Source organism: Eucyclogobius newberryi, unplaced genomic scaffold, assembly GCF_026437365.1.
Source record: "Eucyclogobius newberryi isolate DKJ021-1_F unplaced genomic scaffold, fEucNew1.0.hap1 SCAF_12, whole genome shotgun sequence".
Lineage (NCBI taxonomy): Eukaryota > Metazoa > Chordata > Actinopteri > Gobiiformes > Gobiidae > Eucyclogobius > Eucyclogobius newberryi.
In genome coordinates, this window is record NW_027315746.1 from 26,183,345 (window position 1) to 26,207,060 (window position 23,716).

At 41.9% G+C, this 23,716-nt stretch overlaps 1 protein-coding gene across 1 annotated transcript in view; it reads right to left on the minus strand.

Moving 5' to 3' along the window:
* Window positions 1-200: 200 nt before the first annotated feature.
* Window positions 201-23,716, minus strand: part of snap47 (synaptosome associated protein 47) — a 100,779-nt gene continuing 77,263 nt past the window's right edge. The window contains exon 6 of the mRNA XM_072441709.1: window positions 201-214. The gene's annotated coding sequence lies outside the window, so the exon portion shown is untranslated. The remainder of the gene's footprint in view (window positions 215-23,716) is intronic.

Consider the following 23,716-nt stretch of genomic DNA (forward strand, 5'->3'; position numbering starts at 1 on the left):
ATATTGCACATGCTTTGCTTCACTTTACAACACAATGAAATGAAATGCATCAAAGATAAACCTCAGCCTCCGTGTCTACATCCTCTGTTTGATTGAGCTCCACAAAAATGCGGAACACGTAAAAATGAGCGAAGCAATGGGTGGAAAAGCAAACATCTCCATTTCAGACCCTTAAAAAGTTCATCTCGTTTCCTTGTGAACTCCTTTTTTTAATCTGTCAGTAATTGTTCTGTGTAGCATTCACCCCGAACATTTAGCCGATTTCTGCACCACAACATCCCCGCTGTCTCGCCACAAAAGCTCCGGGTTTTGGATACACATTTGGCCATTACTCACTGCTTTCCCCAGTCATCCATTTCCCAAATCAATTATAATGTATTGCTCAGGCGTTCCCAGCTGATGATGGGAAACTTCCCGGTATTCCGAGCCTGCTCACACCGGATCACATTCTAGGAAGCTGTCATCACAAAAAAAACTGCAGTAAGAATTGAGGAATTACAGTATGACATAACTGTAAGAATCAGGCATTTGTAATATCTGGAGGGAATGTGAAAGTCGCGCGGAGTGGCACAGTACGAATTAAGGAGCTTTAGATTCAAGTGTTCATGGCAGACCAGCAGAGTAAAGTACCCAAAGCGGCTTAATGTAGCTAAGCCTAAATATTTATAAAATCAGTTGTAATGGGCTATTCCACTGGCCGTACCATCCACTCCAGCCACTGTGAAGGTAAGCTGACCAGCCCTGACTTTTGATGTTTCTTTGCCCGGTTAAGACTAGGACTATTGTTGACAAGGACTGGGGGGAAAAAACCTCAAACATTATAAAGTATTTGAAATTGTACTGATGATGTTTCTCTTTTTTACATTTCCTTTCTCACTCTTTCTTAGCCCGCTTTATATCTTGGTGGTCACTGGTTCATTCTACTGGCAATGCATACAATCTACATACAAGTACAAGCTTCATACTTTTAGGCCAGAACTGGTGGATGTAACTCAATGAATTGGTATATTACATGTTAAAGGCCATATGTCTGATTGTGTTGTATATGCAGCCATTCGAGAAACAAAAATAATGCTTACGTAATTTAAAAGGAACATTTTTGGATGAGAACCACACGTTTTTGTCCACCACAGACCTAGTTCATACTGATCATGTTCTTCATTCAGGATCATTTATCTCTTTATTTTTTAAGGCATCTTTATGCATGACCTATGGGCTATTGGCCAATAAACAGACTCTTGAATACATTTTCTTTTGCAGCTGAATTACGACATGAATGAGATAGAAAATGCTGACAGAAAAGTGCAAGAGACTATCCAACTTCGACGTCGCAAATCTGTGAAATTTGAAATTGAGTGTGTTGTGTGGCTCAGAGAAGGAGCAGAGAAGACAGCACGAATGAAGCTAAATACAACACGTTTTTGATGAAGGAACAATATTTCAAAAGGCCAAAAAGTACATTTTCCTTAATATGTCCTTAAACAAAACTATAACCATGCGACACATATGGTAAATACATTTGCCAATTTAAATGGACTTAACATACTAAATTTAGACCTAAGTATCATCGAATTCAATATCAAAACAACTCTCAAACAATTGCTTTCTGATAACAAGTTGATTCCTCGAAACTTGGGTGAACCTGTGTCAATTGTTCCATTATTTTCGGCAGGTGTGGCTGCAAGTGTGTGCTCCCGATTACACTGACCCCACAGAATGACCTCGGAGCTCACACCGTACCGTGTTGTAAAATATAAGCCTTATCAGCCCGGCATACTGTCGATGGCTGCCAGCCCAGAGCCCATGCTGCTTCCTTACCTTCCTGGTCCAGGGACATGACTTATTTGTCAGTCACATCAAATTTGAGCAAGATGAGAAGTACCTGAGGAATGTTAAGTGCAGCATATCGCTAAACATCAAAGCACGCTGCCAGCCTTGGGGAGACTGTAAAATTAATGGTCCAAATTGAGTTGGGTAAAAAACAAAGAGCCCAGAGAAAAGGCTACTTTATGCAGAGGTCACAGTTCACGTTCAAGTGTGCTTTATGGTCTGCTGAACCAGAAGGTTTCACCTTCAGGACTGTGGGGTAATCTTAGCAGGAATCTGGGCACCTGCCAACTGTGTGGGGAGCTTTGATTTTCTATTGACCGGCTCAGATAATAATTAAAAACAAGGACCCTGTTGACAGTTGGCTTAAAACCACTCTATTAAAACCACTCTGTTAATTTGTATAGACTAACTATATGCACAAACGTTTTAATTAAAATGGAAAGTGGGTTTCAAAAAGTAGCCAATATAGAATTACTATATATAGGTTCACAACAACAATGGATTCAAAAGTCAAAGAAAAATTACAAAACAAACACAACACACATGGAAGAGTGAGAATACAAACCAATTACGGTATTACCAAAACACAACAAAAATTCCACAACAAACCCCAAATAACAGAAAACAGAACAAAATATCCCCAATAAAATAGTAAATGGTCACATTTATGTAGCACTGTTCTACCGTCAAGACACTCAAAGTGCTTTATATCAAGGAAACAGTCACACACACAAAACAATAAACAATAAAAACGCAATTCAATGATAACACAATGAAATATCTGCAACAAAACCCAAATAACAGAATACACAACAAATAGGCTGCAAAAAACACAGAAAACACATCAGTCAGCAACACGAGTTGTGTCTTGAATGTTATTTCAGTGATGTACCCTTTACTTTCCAGGCAGCCCAACTGACAATGGAACTCACATTCCGTTTGCCACAGTGGGAGCTGCCAAAATATAGAACTAGCAAAAGAAAATATAAATGCACGTGCAACCTAACTTTTGGTAGAAGAAACAAACGTTAATAATAGACAATAATAATAATAGGAATAAGAAGATGATTTCTGATTAGTCAAAATGAGTTAATGTTGACTCTTACAAACGTTGCCGTAAGGGACAATTACCTAGATAGATGTCATAATAGCTGCAGCAGGCTTTGTAACTGGAACACACACATACTTGTCACTGTCTGACGTTGCCGGGTTGCTAAGGGTCGACCGTTTAGACCAATTACTCATGTACACAGGCGGTGCGATTCTGGATAGTGTCCAAATCCCCAAAGCCGGCAGATGCTTGTGTGGTGCCCGAGAGGTCCTCCTGTCCACGGTGACAATCTCTGCGAGAGAAGGCCACAAAAGCTGCTTCCCTCGGGGGCTGCAGTGGCACTGGCGCCTCTGCGAGAGTGATATAAATCCCTGTTGCTTTGAAAATAATTAGAGTAGGGATCAGGGCTGGCAGGGCTGGCAGGGCTGTCTCCCTGGCCTGGCGCTGACGAGGGGACAGGTGCTATCGCGGGTCTGAGCTGTGCTGGGAGAGTGAGAGCTAAATGTTATCCATGCGGAAGGCCCGTGGGCGTCGACTGTGTGTGGGGCTCGGAGAGTTAGGCGGGATGTGTTTGTGTCCACGGTTATGATCTGACCCATGGACTAGGCCCCCGCTGTGATGAAAGCTATGTTTTTATTTGGTCGTCATCTGTGCAGACAGCGGTGGGCTTCAGCAACTGTCCAATACAAATAGATGATGAGCAGAGGCGAGGGATGGAGGACTCTAGAAATAACAGATCATGGTAAGAAATTTGACAGGGCTGGTATTCACAGGTTCCCTAACGATTCCATGCGATAAACGATACAGGCTCACGATACAATATTATTACGATTTTGTGACACATGCGATAATCGAAATAATGCTTATAATGTTCAATGATATGTCTCTATCACTAGAAACTAACATATTTGTTAAACCATAACCTGCACAAACTCTGAATGAAATACACCCATTTTAATCATCAAAATGTCAAATTGCTTGCGTTAACAAGTTTCCTTTCTTTAAACAAGCAACAAAGTTGTAGTGCGATCACAAAATAATTTGGGAAATTATTCCAAAAATGACTCATGGCGACATATCGATACAGCAGCCCACGATATCTCTGGAACTCTGGAACAAACTGCCCATCACAGATTTTAACCTTTTTAAATCTAGGCTAAAAACGTATTTATTCAGATTCAGGCTTTTAACACTTTGTAATGAAATGGCACTTTATTTTGTACAGTTTCTTTTTTTTAATTTAGTTTTATGTTTTGTAACCTTGATTTTATTTTGGCACAATATGTTGCATTATGCACGGTGGCAAAGGCGGTTAGCGCTCTTGCCTTCCAAGAAGGAGATCATGGGTTTGATTCTTGGACCAGACCGAAGGCATGTTCTCCCCGTGTTACCGTGGGTTCTCTCCGGGTTCTCCGGCTTCCTCCCACCGTCCAAAGACATGCATGTGTTAGGTAAAAATTGGTGACTCTAAATTGGCCCTCGTGACTGAATGTGAGAGTGAATGGCTGTCTGTAATGTCTATGTCTTTGTGTTGGCCACTGTCCAGGGTGTACCCCGCCTAAGGCCCGAAGTCACTGGGATAGGCTCCAGTCACCCGCGACCCCGAAAGGGAACAAGCGGTAGAAAATGAAAATGGATGTTGCATTATTTTAGTCTTTAAGTAATTGAAAGGTGAAATGTTTACTTATGAGAAAAAGCCCAATCTGAGAAATGTTATACATTATTCTCTGTGAAAAGATAACGATGTTGCTCTGTCTGATCATTTCTGTGTCTGTTTTTCCCAAACCACCAGCTGGTCTTGCAGTTGTTCGGAGGAGAAGCATAAATGATAGCACAGGAGAACTGTTTATGGAAATGATAAACATTGAAAATGTTTCATGTTCTAATGTAAATGATTTGTTGAACTCTGTTGTGTTTTGAATGTTCTGGACACCATCGCCCCTATGAAGGCTAAAATGGTAAAAAATAAGCAGAAGGCGCCATGGAGAAACGATGATTCGGTCAGGGCACAGAAAAGGGAGTGCCGCCAGGCGGAACGACGGAAATGGTGCAAGTCAAAGCTCCAGGTTCAAAAAGAGTTTACAAAGAGAAGCTGAACATGTACAACCTAATCTTATGTAGAACTAGGGAGGATATTTTCCTGAAATAATTGGAAGCTGCAGTAACAACTCGTGTGTCCTGTATTAATGAACCCTCCAACTCAGCTGCCGTTAGAGATAATTTCCACATCTAAGTGTAATGACTTTATTATTCTTTAATGACAAGGTTCAGGGCATAAAAAATGCTATAAATTCCACTATACAAAAAATAGCCCTAAAACCACCAAGACACTTAGAGCTGACTCACTTTGCACCTGTAACTGTCCAGGAGATCCTCACCAGTCTGAGTTCATCTACATGCTGCCTCCATGTGTTACCCACCAGATTTCTAAAGTCTGTGCTGAACAGTTTGTTAGCACCATTCACTCACATAGTCAACATGTCGCTTCAATCTGGAACATTCCCAATGTCTTTGAAAACTGCGGTCATAAAGCCTCTCCTAAAGAAGAGCAGTCTTGATGCCGCAGTACTGAGTCATTACCGGCCCATCTCTAATCTGCCATTTTGGGGCAAAGTCCTTGAAAAGGTTGTTTACCAACAGCTCATTGATTTCCTCTTAATAAACAACTCATTTGATGTTTTTCAGTCAGGTTTTAGACCTCATCACAGCACTGAGACTGCTCTTGTCAAGGTGACAAATGACATCCGCCTGAACACTGACACGGGCAAAGCCTCAGTCTTAATTCTGTTAGATCTGAGTGCTGCTTTTGACACTGTCGATCATGGGATCCTCTTACAGAGACTAGAGGACTAGGTGGGCATCACTGGCACTGCCCTAAACTGGTGTCGATGACGCTCAGATCTATGTTTCACTGTCGGTAGGTGAATCTGGACCAGTGGATTCACTCTGTCAGATCAGTTTGTGGATGCAAAACCACTTTCTCCAACTGAACTCAGACAAGACTGAAATCATCGTCTTTGGCCACAGAAACAAAGAGAAAGTGTTAGTGGTCACCTCCAGAGTCTTGCACTAAAACCTACAAATCAAGTTAGAAATCTGCGGGTAATAATGGACTCAGACTTGGACTTTAATAGCCATGTCACATCAGTAACATCAGCAACTTTTTACCATCTAGAAATCATTGCCAAAGTCAAAAGTATAGTGTCCAGACTTGGAGAGACTTATCCATGCGTTTGTCTCCAGTAGATTAAACTACTGTAACGGCCGCTCACTGGCCTGTCCAAACGAGCTGTAAAACAGCTGCAGTACATCCAGAACGCTGCTGCTCGGGTCCTGATACAAGTCTCTTCATGGCCTAGGACCAAAGCACATCTCGGACATGTTAGTGCCATTTGAACCATCTCGGATTCTGAGGACCTCAGGGACCGGCCTCCTGCTGATGCCCAGAGTCAGGACTAAACATGGGGAATCTGTGTTTCAGTTTTATGCAGCTTAAATCTGGAACAGTCTTCCTGAAGATGCAAGACTCTGACCATGTTTAAATCTAAACTAAAAACTGTTTCTTTAGCTGTGTCTGAAATTATTTTCTTTGCACTCTTCTCTTTTATGTCTTAAGTTTTGTGATTTCTGTCATGATTTTAATGCATGCATTTAATGCATTTTCCCTGTTGTGTGAAGCACTTCGAATTGCCTTATGTATGAATTGTGCTCTACAAATAAACTTGCCTTGCCTATGTGAAGAGTAAGCCTGCAGCTGAGAACATTAAATATCAGCAAAAAATAGCCCCAAAAAGCACCAGAATTCAGAGATTTAATTCATTTTACTTAAAATGTTCTAGGCGGAAACTCCTCCAAACTCCTTTTTAATTTCAGGATTTTGTTTGATAATTTGAGGGCATTGTGAATGACAGAACCTCTCTAAAAGCACAATACTGTATAAACACTGTGTGGCAATTGAATGAATCAACAGATACATATTTTATTATGTCACTGCGTCTATGGTTTCACACACATTTGCCAACCCAGGCACTATTGTACACATTTCTTTTTACTACTGGAACATATTTTAGGAAGTGAATCCCTCTAAAGTGAACCAGAAGGTGACAGTCACTTCAAACAGATATTTCCAGGTTTATTTGACCCTTTGGAAAATCCTCTGCTCTCTGCGTCTGTCCGACATTTTCCACATTGAAGAGGTGAGGAGATCCCTGGCCACAATAACAGGAAGCTCCGGAGTTCCCTCAGTTTGGAAGTGGGGATCCCCTACAATTACTCATGGAGCTGGAGAACTTGAGATGTTCCCATGCTAGATTGTCTATTGTGTTTTGCTCCTGGGTCAAGGATTCTCCATCTCTTCTGTGTTGCCTGCAACTGCTCTTGTAAATGCCAACCTTTGGATTTTTGAACACGCGCATGAACAAAAAATTGATTGTGATCTAATTTGTATTCCTCATTTAACCACTCTAAGTTGTATTTAGAGTGATTCATGCATGTTTGAGTCATCTTTATTCTCCAAGACGCCATTTCTCCAACAGTCACCTGTTTCCCTACCGATACACGGCCACTGCTCTTTGCATACTTCCCTCTGCAATTTTAGTCTCTTAATCAGGGAAATATGTAGAATTCGGCAGAGTTGCGTAGCCATTTTAGCACAAATGAAAAACAAACTCAGGCTTTCGAATGTACAATATATATAAGGGGAAAAGCAAGATTTTACTCCATAACATGCCTTTAATGTCCTGTCATCCTTCACCCGCGTTTCAAGCCAAACTCAGACAGAGCCGTGCAATCAGATTAGTGTATTTTAGAAACAAATATGTTCATCGGTCATTGTAGAATTTAGAACAAAATAAACCAGTGGCACCATAACAGGTTCATTCATTGTTTGTCAGTAATCGTCATTTTATTTTCTCTGTCGTTTGCACTTGACTCGTAAGATTCTGTTTGCTTTGATGTGGATGGACTATGCATTTCTCTGATTGGTTATTCATGCCCAACAGTCTTTAAATATTAAAATGTATTGTTTTCAGTTCCCAGAATGTGATGCTCTTCCTGCCCAATTCCAGGTGAGGTCAGGATACACCCTTTTCTCCTGATATTATTACCTGCTAATTTCATAACATTGAGAAATATATAACATAAATGTTGAACTTGGCATTATCATTAAAAGTGTATTATATATTTCAGTTTCCTCTTTATAGATAATATTTTGAGGACTCTTTCTCATTCAAAGGATAGTAAGATAAAGTAAAGATATTACTGGAAGACAATATAAAATAAAAAAAATACATAATTGAATCAGAATCTTTTACAGAAAACATGGCTGGACTCTGCACGTTTCATATGTATAAGTCATAAACGCCAAAAGGCGACTTTTTTTCCTACCAATAGGCTTATCACTCTTAATGACACATGCATGTTTGACCACATGTGCAGTACTACTTTCAAATGTGACGGTGCCCACTGGGCCCACTTGTATGGCCTTTCACTGACTCTGTCCTTTATAAAGACAAGGTTTGGAATGATTCCACACATAAAGCATTACGTATGACAGCACATCCTTGTGGGTGGTAAGGTGAGCAGCATAATGTGTAATAGCTCAGATAGGTTGGATGTGTAGGGAGACACAGGCTGGCTTTTTTTAGCCATGAAGATGTCATTAGTCACCAGGATCTGAAAGGTATTCAAAGCCTTGTGGTCAGTGTTGTCAGACTTGACTTTACCTTGAACTGCAAACTCACTGTGGGTCGTCAAGAATAAGCCTGGAAGACAGGCACAGGGCATTAAATAACCAGATCTTTATTACAGTTTTTTTTATATATATATATATATATATATATATATATATATATATATATATATATATATATATTACATACTATACTAAATCAGATTTTAAGAGCTTTTAACCATGTTAGACTTGTAAACTTAGACATATTTTGTCTGCACCCAGCAGCCTTCCTTAGATGTGTCACATCATGTCTGGTCAGCTAATCTTCCTACTTGTTGTAGGATGACAGTGGCAGGTATGACAAAGTTGTTATGACTCCTCCCAATTTACAGTGCACTGCAAGCACGAGACTAATCTTATGGATTGGGACAATGCTAAGGTCATAGGCACAGACAACAGAGAGGAACAAGTACCATTTTTTTGATTAGAGTCTAGATCAGGCCCAAAAAAATCCAGGATGAGCCTGGACACCTACTGCCCGAACCCGGCCTGCGTTCAAGCACACAACCCACAAAACACTAGAATCAACTTAGTTAATATAGTGATCATGACTGACTCAAGCAAGCATTGTCTAGGTCATGGTCTGGTCTTGACCTCTCACATCAGAAGGACTAACTACAACGCCATCTGACACAAGCATGTCAGTGATGTGTTGGAGCTGACTGATGACCACAAGTTGAGTTTCTTATTATAACCTCACAGAAACTCCCACGCTCCCAAGCTAAGTGTCAGCGTGAAATACGACTAGGCCTTTGCCTCGTGCCAAGAAAGCGTGCCAGGGCCTCTTAGTAACAACAGGCAGCCGGCACATCGTTGTTACCGCACACGATCGTCTCATTAACCACTAAGCCATTGTAGCACATTTTGTTTATTGAAATACTCAGTTGGGATTTATTACTTCCTTTTACGGAGGAAATGTGGACTCTCATTAACACCTCTAATACCCAACGTTTACACAACACGGAAAAAGAACCCGGAAAAAGCAATAGAGTTTGCAGAATGGAGAAGAATAGACAAAGTGAGTCGTGAGGAAGCGAAGCCCGGGACAACACCCGGCGTTTGTCCGAGGCTCTTCTAAGGTCATGATGCTGACTTGATGAGGTGGCAAAGTGCTCAGGTACTTTTCAAAGCTCTGCTACTTAACCAGAGCTTGCAGACCAATGTGCTTGATTTAAAAGCATATATTTATGAATGTTATTTTAAACCCAGGCCAATATCCACAGCACAGGCCAGAGGGAGAGGCCTGTCTGCTGATATTCGATATATCTTCCCCAGAGAAGTATTTATTTGGGCTTGATTCAAATAATTAGCATCGAGGATAAAATCAGATATGTTTTCAGCAGACATGCATTTCCAATTTTCATAAGAAATCCAGTGAAAGCTCGGCCTCGTCGGTTTTGCGGGCACAATTTGTCAGTACACATCATTTGACTGAGAGACTTCCTTTTCTAAGCAGCGTTTGGGGAACCACTGAAATTTGACAATCAGCGCCGGGTTTAAAATTAATGGGCAGCAGGTTTACGGCCCACATGACAGAGATTCCTGATCAGTCTCAAGATTTAATGTCATTTTTATAACATTGTAACCGCCATTGTTTAATTCCTGGGTTGTTTAAAGTGCTCCGAGGTTAGTGTAATGGTTGAACATTGTATTTACTGGACACTGTCCACACTCTAAAACTGTGGGATATGTTCAGTAGCCGGCTGCCGACGGCTTTCCTTCAGTGAATTTAAGAGTTGGAAAGAGGATGGACACGCCGGCATCAGCCACTGACCAAGGCTGTCAAACAGACTTCAAAACATGCACTTAGTCAAAGTGCACACTCCCTTTTCCCACATCCCATCCCGGAGCCTTTTATATTGTCCACACAATGGAAATCCAAACACACAAGAAAGATTTTTCCATGCAAATGTGAAATCCATACAAGAAAAAAAGAAAATATGCAGTTCGAGATTCACGAAAGCGCCCAAAGAAAACAGTGCTGTGAGAAGTGGCTGTGCTGCAAGCCCGACATCCTCCGGCCTTTTAATTAGGCTGCCGGCAGAGGATCAGCATGACAAACACTGAAGGATATGACCTCTCCATGTGAGCTGAACCCAGACTGACCCAGACACACGGTCAGTGGACACTCAGCGACCCGCGCCTTCAAAGTCATTCAATCACAATAACACTTAAACAGCTTTTCATAGACTTTTGCACAGATCTAATGGAACAGAACTGCTGCTTGTGGAGTACAAATAGTAAATCAGACATATTGGATCATAGTTAAATCCAGTATAGATAATATCTGACCTGAAATGAATTATTTAGAGTTTGAATATCTATTTAAGAATAATCCTTGTAATACTTCGAAGAAAATATACATAGACAGTTTTATATGTTTTTTTCTGTTTTTCCATGACACAACACTAGACAGTAGGTCAACAGTTCAAGCATGTCACTCCATCTGTTAGGCTGGACCGGTCTGTTTGCCTATTACATTTGCTCGGCCAGTTTTGTACGTCTGACCTGCTCTCACATCATGCATGCGTCCCCAGAGGTCGACGGGGAGGTCAAGCCACATTCAACATTATTCAAAGCTGGATTCGTCATAGGCGCCCTTTCAATATTGGTTCTTCAAAATCTGACGCAAAAACAGCTGGATATGATGTGAGACGTCGGGATGTGTAATTACCACCAATCACAGGGTGGGTCAGTGTTTAGATTAGCTCTTTTAGCATCAGATGAACTCTTGCTTGATTTGAACTTGTGTGGCATTCTACCATTGTCTGCGTTCCATCTGAAAACAAACACTTCACACTGATGCTAACTGACAGGCCCGTTGTTCAAGGTCCATACAGTTTACCGTTTATGCTGTGGACATGTTTTTGTTTATTCTTCTGGGTTCCTTGATGTATTTTTTTCGTGTCTCCTGAGGTAAACAGTTGGCAGATAGTATCCATGGTCCCGGCGGGCAGGGGACAGACTGTGGGAAAGTAGAGACGAATGCCACACAAATGAAGATCCCTGAAGACGCTAATGGTCACTGTGCGAACACCTCCCAGCCTCAAAGACAAATAGAAGACAGGAGACATAAGCCCTTGTCATCAGCCTACACAGCCCTACTCAGCATGGCAATGTTTTGTACCTGATTCTGAGTATGCCAATACTGAAAAGAGCTGGGTTTCATCTTTGTATTGGCCTTGCTGAGTTGTCTTATATGTTATTAAAGGTGCTCTATGGAACTTTTCTGGTCAAGGTTTTGCTTTGATTTAAAAGGTCCCATATTATGCACAATTAACGTTTAGTGTTAGACTTCAAAACAATCCCAAAAGTATTTTTTTCTTTCAACCGTGCGTTTTCTTGGTTTAATCGTTTTCTTAGAGCCAACAGCAGCACTCGTCCTGACATATTTGATAGTAGATGTAAACGGTCACTTTAACATAGTGCTTATCTACTATCAAGGCACTCAAAGCGCTTTACATCAAGTCTGTCTCCCAGTCACACACACAATCACACACCAGTGTCTCCAGACACTGGGGGCGGGTTAAGTGTCTTGCCCAAGGACACAATGGCAGTTTTCCACTGAGGCAGCTGCGATCGCATCTGGTTTACTGCCAGTGGATCTGATTGCTCTACTAGGAGAGAGCGGGATTCGAACTGCCGACCATCAGATCAGATGATCATTTGATACAGAGATACTCCGCCTCCTCCAGGAAGTGTTCATGTCTCTGCCCTGACTGTACAAGCAAGATTTGCATCAGAAATGCACATGTGTCTCCCATCGAGGGTTTTCGACAATATGTATGGAATAATAATTTTTAAAAGTCCATTCAACAGACACGCTTGGACGGAACACTGTATCTACAGACATCACATTCATTTCACCTGGCTTTGCTTTGAACACAAACATGGGGGGACACGGTAGAGGAGCTGAGTCCAAACCGAAGCTAGCGGTTGTTTTCTCCTGGTCGGTGAGCTCGCTCCAAGAGACAATGATATGTGAAATATTGCGAAATATGGGACCTTTAATTGCATTGCATTAAACATCAAGGTGTTTGCCATGGTCTTGGTTGGCTGCTCTTGTGGCTGTTTGGCTGGCACTGAGCAGTTTTTAAACTTAAAAAAATTAACATTATATTTTGGAATTTGGACCAACTAACCAACTACAAGTGCAACTTTTGGAATGTTGGATTGTGTGATTTGTTTTTCCTGTATACATGCTGACCTTGCTATGCTAGCCGGCTAGCTCTGAGACTTTTTACACCAGATCTTCCAACGTGAGAATCGTCAGACTCATCATCAACCAAAACAACAGAGTAAAGTAAGAGTAAGGCATAGTGTACGTACACTCACTCTGACACAAGTGCAGTTCCAAGACTTAGAAAGTGATTCAAATCAAGGGAGTGTCTGCAGGGCCGCGGCGCGCGGCCGAAACTGCCATGTTATTTTTGTGCCGGCCGCGCGCCGCGGCTCCTGAAACTGCACCGCTATTTGACCGCGTTTTATCACCGTTTTAGACCGCGCCGGGTTAAAGTTAGGGTAAGGGTTAAGGTTAGGATTAAGGTTAAGGTTAGGGTTAGGGTTAAGGTTAGGATTAGGGTTAAGGTTAAGGTTAGGGTTAAGGTTAAGGTTAAGGTTAGGGTTAAGGTTAAGGTTAGGGTTAGGGTTAGCCATGAGGCTATGACGGGCTATAAGGGAAATGCCGCGGTCCCTGAAACTGCGCGGCCATTGGACCGCGCAGCGGCTCTCCAGCCACGGCCTAAAATCAATGCGCCCTCTTACAGTGATCTCTATGCACTGCTGGGTCTGTGGAAAGAATCTGCAAGAAGTCTATTGTTGCCACAGTGCACATTGTTGAAGCAACAGGCAACCTGCAGGTAACCCGTGCAGGTTCTGTACCGCACCCCCGTTTGAGTCAGTGTGCACCGAAGATAGAAGAGATATTTCCTGTTTCTGGTGAGCCCTGGTCGCTAACTTTGCTGCCCGGGCTGTAGGGCATACCTCTAAAGGAGGGATACCCCTGAGGGCTGTTACTCTCCTCAAACACCCTGATGACCCTCCCTGACCGGGCATTAAGACATTTGATCAAGTTTTTAAAACTGATTATGGTATTTAACTTCACCATCCCGTCCTCTCAGGGACAAATTAAGTGACATTGATTGATAAACATATTGATCTCCATGGACACGCAAAAGGGCAGATTTGTAAATACCCCGCTCACAATAAGAATGCATGTACGGACTTCAAGGAATACTCCCATAATTTAATAAATGTTCGGCACTAATAGGGCACCTTGTTTGAACTTTCCTGCTTGTTTACCATGTTGTACTTTGTTTGCTGGCAGTTACTAAATGTCTAGTCTGTACATAGAAGTATGAAAAAGTAGTGTTATCCACGAGTAAATCCAGATGATGTGACAGCAGGAAACAGATGAATACTCTCAAAATAAGTTATTGTGAAAGATGCTAGTTTTGGCCTTAGTTCTCGTAGTCTGCACTTCCTCTCCTGAGAACGAAGACTGAAGAAAATGGTCCAATCCTCAGTGGGCAGATATAGATGTCATCAGATGTGTAGTAAGTCCATTTGTCAACCTTGACCCGGTTTTTACGTCCGCTGCTTGTTCAGAGGTCGCTCCTGTAAATTTGATTGGCATCGCCGTAAAAGTGAAAAGGCTTATTGGCAGGGGCACCTTTGACAAATTGTAAACTGGCCGAGTTTGCCTGTTCCAACTTAACATGTAACACTTGTGACTGAGTCTGTGGGCCAAACACAACACGCAGATTCACAAGTGAGGAAAAGTTAGAGGAAAGTAAGAAGCCTGCTAATCAGCACCAAAGCCATAAGGAAACGTGAGATTATATTGTTTTATCTGCAAAAATCTGAAATAATAATATATATAACCATTTTTAGATCAGTCTAGACCCTCAGCCATTTCAAAGTTAAAATGAGATGACATAACAGGTTTGGAATAGTTATTCAGACGCGTTCTCTGCTTATAACCAGTGCACTCCGATATGATGACATTTTCATTCGGCACGGTTATTTATTGTATCTCATTTTCTTGTACGAGATTACAATCTGTGGCCAATAAAACACCACAATGAGCCAACTGTCAGTAAATTTGACAGTTCTCTGCTGAGTCAGGGCCGCAAATTAAATCTCTGCATACTTCGCCTGTGTATTTATGATCCTATCAGTGGAAGTATTTATACAACATTATTGCACCTAATTAATTCCAACAGTGTATGAACCTCTATATCAAGTCCAACTAATTTTCTGAACACTGCAGAACACATTATGTACACTACATTCACAGCTAAATCTCAGACAATAGAAACAATTTTGGTCTCAACTCTCTTTTGGGTTTTAGGTAAACAGGTGTTATTTGAATCTTTAGAGCACTTGTGTCTATTGGAGTAACTTTCTGACACTATACTTTTACTTTTACGCTTGAGTAATATTTTTATTGAACTAACAGCACTTCACCGGACCTGCAACATGCACTGGGACGGTTTGCAGCCGAGTGTGAAGCGGCTGGGATGAGAATCAGCTCCTCCAAATCCGAGGCCATGGTTCTCGACCGGAAAAAGGTGGCTTGCCCTCTTCAGGTGGGTGGGGTGTCCTTGCCCCAAGTGGAGGAGTTCAAGTATCTCGGGGTCTTCACGAGTGAGGGAAGGATGGAGCGTGAAATCGACAGGCTGCATCGGTCTGTTGTGGTGAAGAAGGAGCTGAGTCGAAAAACAAAGCTCTTGATTTACCGGTCGGTCTACGTTCCTACCCTCACCTATGGTCATGAGCTTTGGGTAGAGACCGAAAGAACAAGATCGCGGATACAAGCGGTCGAAATGAGTTCCCTCGGCCGGGTGGCTAGACAATTCCTTCGAGATAGGGTGAGGAGCTCAGTTATACGGGGGGAGCTTGGAGTAGAACCGCTGCTCCTACATGTCAAGAGGAGCCAGCTGAGGTGGCTCGGGAATCTGTTCCGGATGCCTCCGGGGCGCCTCCCTGGGGAGGTGTCTCGGGCTTGTCCCACCGAGAAGAGGCCCCGGGGAAGACCCAGGACACACTGGAGGGACTATGTCTCTCGGCTGGCCTGGGAAGGCCTCGGAGGAGTTGGAAAATAAGTGTCTGAGGAGAGGGAAGTCTGGGAGTCCCTGCTTAAATTTCTGCCCCCGCAACAAGGCCCCGGATAAGCAGAAGAAGATGGAAGGATGGATAACAGTGCTCCAGAAAAAAAAGTTTTGGTTCCTCTTCTCATTGTGACAACAAAAGCTTTATGACAATATTACATGATTTGAATATTTGTGTTTCTTGCACTGCTCCTATAATTAATTTATTTTTTATTTTTTGTCCATCATTTGAAAATACCAGATTCAGTTTTTTCTTCCAATTACATTAACTTCAAATTATAAAACAGATGTTACGTACAACGGTTTCTCCTAAAGTCACTCTTACTTGACCACTACTTTGTACTTCTACTTGAGTAATAGTATTTTGAAGTAGTCTTACTTTAGTACAATATTTGGCTACTTTATTCTCCTCTGGCAATGACCGAGGTACTTTCCTCAGAGGCAGAATCTGTATCATTACAGTTGAACGTATTGGATGATTGTAAGGCCCAAACACCTCCTTGTATTCAAACCAGATATCACTGCTTAGTCTCACCATCACAACATCTAGTATAAGCTGACACTTCTGCGTCTCCAGTAAGTCTTATGACCAAAAGCGACCAAAGGAATGCATGGCAGAAAAAGCACAGCACACTGTAAAGATTTAAAACAGAAAAAGGGAAAAAATGAAAAAGTGGCCGCAGCCTTGGCACCAATATGGCCGACAGTCCTAGCTCTGAATGTGGGCAATAAACAACAAGTCACGCAAATGTACAGTTCACATGCAACACAGCCGGTGATTCACTTGGACGAAATCGTACTCCTGCAGCTCGGATTCGGTTCCACATGGCACCGCTGTTCTTATTCCGGCGGCGCTCGAAAAACACAACTGGGGTTATCAATATAATGCTCAACATATGACAGCATGTGTGGAGAATCCATGCAGACCAGCGCGACTGCCAACTTTGAGAGAATGGAAATGTTTGGGGCTCCCCTCCCTTCAGAGTGGTGCGAACGCTGCTCCCTTCCTGACGTCAGCCCGACTCCCCTATAAAAACAATACACCGAACGCTCTACGCAAAGCCTGTTAATGCCTGCATGGATTCATATTGGTGTATCGGCATGTCACGAGGGTTCACAAAAGTTCTCAGCAAAAAAAAACTCTGGGAGATGGAGGCCGCAGAGACCACCAGCGTGACCGGGATGACCTCCTCTGCCAACCAGCTGGACCAAATAGCACAGAGTTGACAGAAAAAAGGACTTGCGAGTACTTTTCTGTTCATATTCCTTTGATTACCGTGGACGAAATGCAGATGTAGTGTGTTTGTAACGATTGCAATTAAAACTTCAAAGGCATCTGTCTTTGAAACAAAAGGCTGGGACGCCACACACGCAAAAGGTAAACGGGTGGGTTAAGATACAATTGACCTTCCGTTTACAACAGTCTGCTCGAACCTGGGAAGAAATCATGCCGGTTAAATGCTAATCAGTTACTTGGCAGCTGTGAGGAGGAGGCAGACGGAGAGGAATAGGGTTGAATGACCCAAAATGAGCAGGTTAACAAAGTCAGAGCATTTTGAGGTGATAAGGTGATAATTAGGTGATAATACTCGTCACAGTGTTCTCTATTCTCTCGATTGGCCATCTCTTCATTCTGACATGCATTGCATTGGTTTAATTTAATTTACAAAACTATCAGCGGTAAAACCCTTGATTACCTTTCTGTCTTTGTCTCCCTTCCCTTAATAAGACAAATAACACTCATTACTTGAGTTCTAGTGACCTTATCACCATAGTTACAGTACTCCAAGAGACTCTGGGTTGCTCCTTTTTCCATTTTGCTGCCTTCAACGTTTGGAATGAGTTGCTAACCCTTAAAGGGGTTGTACCTGATTTTTTACAGTTTTTAAACATGAAAAACAGAACTAGCTCATTTTAAACTCTTTTCACCTACACATGTATCGCTCGCTTACCTAATGCAATCCTAAATATTCCCTGCGATGAGTTTCTAAGCCCTTTTCATGAGTCTTTGAGCTCAAAGTGAGTTTTGCCATCCCGGGTGAAGCTAACAAACGTTAGCATGCTAGCGGCACACTTCCCCTGCCTCTCGGAGAATAAAACGATGCAGAGAAAGCGCTGTGGTCTCATTTTACAATATATTTGTACTGTGGCAAAATATACATTACTACATTCTTAAAATAAATCTGGTAAATTAACTAGTTTTTCACATTTCAAAACAGTGAAAATCAGGAAAAGGCCTTTATAAATGAGAATTCGTTCTCAATTGACTTACCTGGATAAATAGAATATAATAACTTCTCACTTAGGGCAGGACTAATCTGGTATCTCCGGGTAGTATAAATATCTAGCTCCTCAGACCAGTACCTTCAGATTGACAAGGACTTACAGATGGCAGTCAAAACATCTACCGCCATTTTTTCCTCACCTTTTCAGATTCTACTCTTTATTGTGGCGTCCCAACCATAAAGGAAGAAGCAGACTGAAAGTGACCATAGCTAAATTAAACATAAAGCTCTTATCTTGTTGTTTATCAACCCAAATGGTGAACAATCCGTTTCGCACGTACAGTATTAGCCCCGAAGGTGAGTCCATGTGGCGTTACCGTAACCCGCACTAATGTTACAGATGTTTGAATCGGGGGCCCTGGGCAGAAGGGCTGAGAGATTCATGTAGTGTGTGTGATGGAGTCAGCAGGCGTGTGGCCCCGCAGATCAAAGAGCCTCACCAACAGAGGAGCAGGAGCCCGACCCGACCCAGCGGTGTGAAATCACAGCAGGTCACATGTGGTTCCGCTCACGGCCATCACCTCCAGCTCACACAAGACGCAGCCGATTGCACGCGAAGCTGCAGCGCCGGACAGCACCGCCGCCACTGGCACTTTCATCCGCTCAGGACAAGAGGTTATAATGATTTGTGCCCTGACGAGGCCTGCGTCTGATCACAGCGGTCTGTCGCTCCAGGACAGAGCAGGCATGCACTTGATTATTCACAAAACTGGAGAATATTTAGTGGAAATATTCCCGCTAGTGCAGAGTGAAACCTTTCATGCTAATATTGACAATGTCTCAAATGACTGCTCCAACTTCTCATTTGGAATCATGGCAGCAGCAACAACAGCATAGCAGACTGATTTGTCACACTCTTGCTAAAGTGGAGGTTTATGGATGAACTGAAGCTGTTCAGCTCCTCCTCACTCCACTTGTTTTACACTAAACCGTTTCAATACATCGAGACTGCAAATTCTCTCAAATGTTTTGTCCAATGCAGGTGGATTTTGGTCATTTTCCCAATTGATTGCATATATTATTGATTTACAGTTAATACAAAAATGTCAAACATGCTTTATAATAAGTATCAAGTCAAAACTAAATAATACAACAACATCTGATTCAGGTGTCGCCCCCTCAGACATTTGACAGCTACAAAAAACAATAACATTATTATTACTTCATAACAATTAAATAATCAAAAATGAGTGAAAGTGAAAGGGTGAAAGTAAAAACTTATTCAGTCCCACCCCTTATTCCTCATTGTTCAATAAATCAAATGTTTATACTTTCTATTCATTAATATGTAAAACATAGATATGTTAAACAAATTAAAATATATAAATATATGTATACATATTTTTTCCACCTATTCACTGTCAGTTTAATGCACACTATTATCATCCTTCTTGTATTATGAAACATTTTAAGTAGTTTCAGTATGCATGATTTTTTTGAACTGCTTTATATTTACACTTTCTTGTAATGCCACTGGCAAACTGTTCCATAATCTTATTCCACAAACTGAAGCACAAAAGCTCTATTCCTAGTTGTTCGCACATTCATTGATTTAAAGTTCAATTTGTTTCTCAGATGGAAAGACCCTTCCCTCCCAATAAAGAGTTTTGGAACATTTTCAGGTAAAGATTTACAACTGGCCTTAAATACTTGCTGTAATGTTTGACAGGCTCCTAAATCAGAACATTTCTATGATTTGATTTTAGCAGTAGTGGGGTGGTACGGTCCACATATCCACGAATTGCTCTTTTTTTGGAGTTTAACTAATGGCTGTAAATATATTTTGTAATTTTTACCTCAAACTTCAGCACTGTATTTGAGATATGATAGTACTAGAGAGCAATAAAGCTTTCTGTACGTGATTATTGTGTGATTTCCAATGAATGTAATTTAGTACAGAGGTGCAATCATTCAAATATGAGACATCAAACATACTTTTCTTACACACAATAACTCCTCACGATGGATCAAACGTTGGTGAGTGTACAGCATGTGGAGCGCTTCAGAAAAAGGACCACATACATTTTCATGCACTACTACTGCAGCTTTGTAATCCAAAAATAAAAGTCCTATGAAACGATGATCTTTGTTGTGTTGAGTGTTGACCTGTTAGTTGAGCGGAAACACTGCCTGGTTTGTCTTTGCATCGCCCCTCGACACTGAACCGTATCATTCTGGACACTGGAAAAGGGCGTCCGACTTGTGCGACGGTGGCCCCGGTTCAGAGGTCGACAGTAGACAGTGCACTGCTCCATCTCGATCAAATGAGGGCCATTATGTGCTGAACCTCCAGGAGCCGTGCGAGATAAGAGCGGCGCAGTGACGCTCTCCAGACCAAACTGTGCTGTCCCCGCGAAAGATAAACGACTTCCTCTTTCCAAAGGTCCCCGTCCTCATTGGGATAAGCACATAATCAGCGTTTAAACACTACTCTTCATTAATGTGCGGAAGGACTTTGAAGAAGACCACTCGTGTATCTACAACTGGCTTTGGACGTGGGCCATGCTGAACGACCTCTGAAACACGTCGTTTGGGAAGGATAAATAATATTTCGTCTTGTGTATGTATCGACGAGAACCAGACGCAGACTGTCAATTAAGCAGCACGTTTTGATGAGGGCTTTCAAAGATGAAGTCAGTCTGCTATTGCTATGTTATTTCTTTGCTTAAATGTTGTAATATATGTAATTAAACGTATGTATCTTGCAATTATTATAATAAAGGTAATTTTATTTGGTAAAGAAATACCAGTGGGGGGCCGTGGGTCTGGGGCTTTCAGTGAGGTCCTACACAGTCCCACCCGAATTAATCCACCTCTTATTACCATGATTATGATGCCATGGCTCTAGACATTATATATTTAGACAGAAACGCAGTTTAACCAGGCGTCACCTTGTCCACGCCGTTGTCCACGGCGATTGTCCACTGTTTTAGAATAGCAGAGAAGGCCTTGCTGGCCCAGACGGCCCATCACTGCTGCTGCCTCTTGACCAGGTCCTCGTTTTGAAATGGACATGAATAAATGAAATAAATAACTCCTCACTTAGGGAGGGATAGAATGGAACCGAAAAGTCTTGTGTAATCATTCACACAAGGTTAAAAAGTCATAATTCTGCCCTTTTCTGTTGGAGTTGATGTTCCATTCACTTTTTGAGCGATACTTAGACCTCAAATTGGGAAAAATACAGTCTGAATATTGTTATTGAGATGATATAAATACAAATATTCATTGATATTGCCTAAGCCTATACAGTAGTTATGGATACAATGAATTGCTTGGAAATCAACGTGTAGAGATGTCAGCAATGCAACTATGGGAATGAAGGCTAGATTTGTTGAAGAAAATTCCTCTCCCCTCAAGGCCTGGATGGCTGATGGTTATGATGTTGTCATGGAGATGGAGATGTAGAGGTATTGTGATAACTTAATAGTGCGTTCCACAGTCACTAAAGATAGATCTGTTAAGTCACGCCCCCCTCGGACGAACAAACGCCACAGTGGTTCGATGTGACGAGGATGTGTGGTTTCACTGTCATAAGCTCTCTGGTGTTCAAAGGCGTTCGTGACACAGGGAAAGAGAGCGAGCCAAAGGTAAAACCGGACAAAGCACGGCACTGACAGTGTTTACGTGGGCGGATTTACAACATGTGGAGAAATGCAGCACTTGTCAGTGTGTCCTCCTCCCACACAACAATGACCTCCATTTCAATTTCCAAACATCCATAACATGTTTGCGTATCATTCCTGGCTTTACAAAGTCTTAACGTGCGTTTTAAACATGTGTATGATGGTGTAGGAACCAAAACTGTCCGAACAGACTCGCAGAATGTGATTGGATGAATGGAAAAAACAAGGTAATCAACCTACACCAGTGTGTTGGTCTGAAATTGTGACGTCAACTCGAAAGTTTGCTATAACCAGGATGAAAGAAAGGATCTGAACCAGGAAAAATGTTACTATAAAAGTTTTTGTGGTTGAGAAAGCCAGAGTATGGAAACCTGTGTCGACCGAGAGAACCCAGGACATTCTTGTCGTTAAGGTACACTTCATTGTCCCTGGAAATTTGTCCTCTGCATTTGACAAATCCTTCAATGGCACAGGACCGCCTTAGCTAGAGGAGGTTACTTATAGTGGATGTTTAGAGTTGATGGGGGAAACCTGAGGAAACCTGAGGAAACCTGAGGAAACCTGAGGAAACCTGAGGAAACCTGAAAATAATCCACCAGGTAGAAGAGCAAACCTGCGCGCCGTTTTGCCTCAAATGTGTCTCAATTTTGTCTCCATTTTGTCTCAAAGTGTCTTGACCAGCTTCTTCCACATCCTCTGTCAGCGTAAAAAGACTTTGCACTTCCTCCAGAAATGTTTCGGTCCAATCTCGGAGGTCATAGCTCTGTTGTCTCCTTTGTCTACGTCCATTACTCTTGAAATTAACAAACACTTCCACAATTTGGGTGAAGAGATTTTGGGCCTTAACAAGAAGATATAAGTACTGTAGAGATAAGTGTGAGTCTTGAATTTCTATCAGACTCATTTGTTTCGTGGGTCGTCCAAGAGATCATCAGGATGTGTCTGTAGAATGAGGTACAGAGCCAGCCACGAGTTCAGCTTTCTGACTTTTGAAATCGAAATACAGCTCATAACAAACCCTTTTTTCCAAACAGTATTTCTTCTACGCTGCCTCCTCACCATGGAGCCTTAAGCCATGGATGAAGTCTGCAATGTGGACGAAAGCAGTTCTGACAAAGACGATGGAAAGAATTGAACACAACAAATCTTTGACATCTGCATCGCTCGAGTGCTCTTCATTTCAAAGCTGGAGCCTTTTTACTCCCCAGAACTTCGCTTTCCTCGTGGTTTGTGTCAAGATAACTATGTCAAAATGAAAACAGCTGCAGATTCACATCCTTAAAATAAAACAGAACTTTTATCATTTGCATAACTTCACAATAGACATGGCTTAACTGTGAGACATCATTTAGAAACAAAGGCCAAATGACAATCAGGAGCAGATGTCCGAGTGATGACTTACACTGCAGACGCTGATATTCACTGTCTTTATTTGGAAATATCCACTCTTTTCATTATCAGTTTTACACTTGTTGTGCCCGTGTGTTTCTCAAATGGAGGTGATGTTTTGTCCAGCGTGTATCAGCTGGTGCTGGAGGTACCGACCTGAAGCATGGCACTGGTTTGAATTAGAGCCTGCTACAGTTATCCAGACACATGAAATACAATACACGCATGTGGTTTCACTTGGACCTGAGCTGGACTCCTTTGAGCTGCATTTGAAAAAAAACGTAAATACAAGAGAAGGCTTTTACAATATGCATGGTGAAAATAAATAATGTCACAAACTAATCTTCAGTCAATGTAGTTTGAAGCCCCAGTATGTCACTTTTTAACAAACAACAAACAAACAAAAACGATTCTAATAGAGACTTTGTCTGGCGAGGGGAGGGGCCTCTCCCGGCCTGCGGCTGATTTGCCCATAATATCCCAGTCTCTATCTCCATGTACAAAGTATGTTTTTCACTTTTAATGTCCATAGAATCAGGCAAGTGACGTGCCACCTCCAGAAAGTGACATACTGTTACTTTAATACTTCTATAGTCTAACATGTTGAATCACTTGTTGAGGTTTTAGCCTTGTTATAATGTTTACTAATCCATGTTTGAGTAATCTTGCATATTAAGTCCAACTCACGTGCC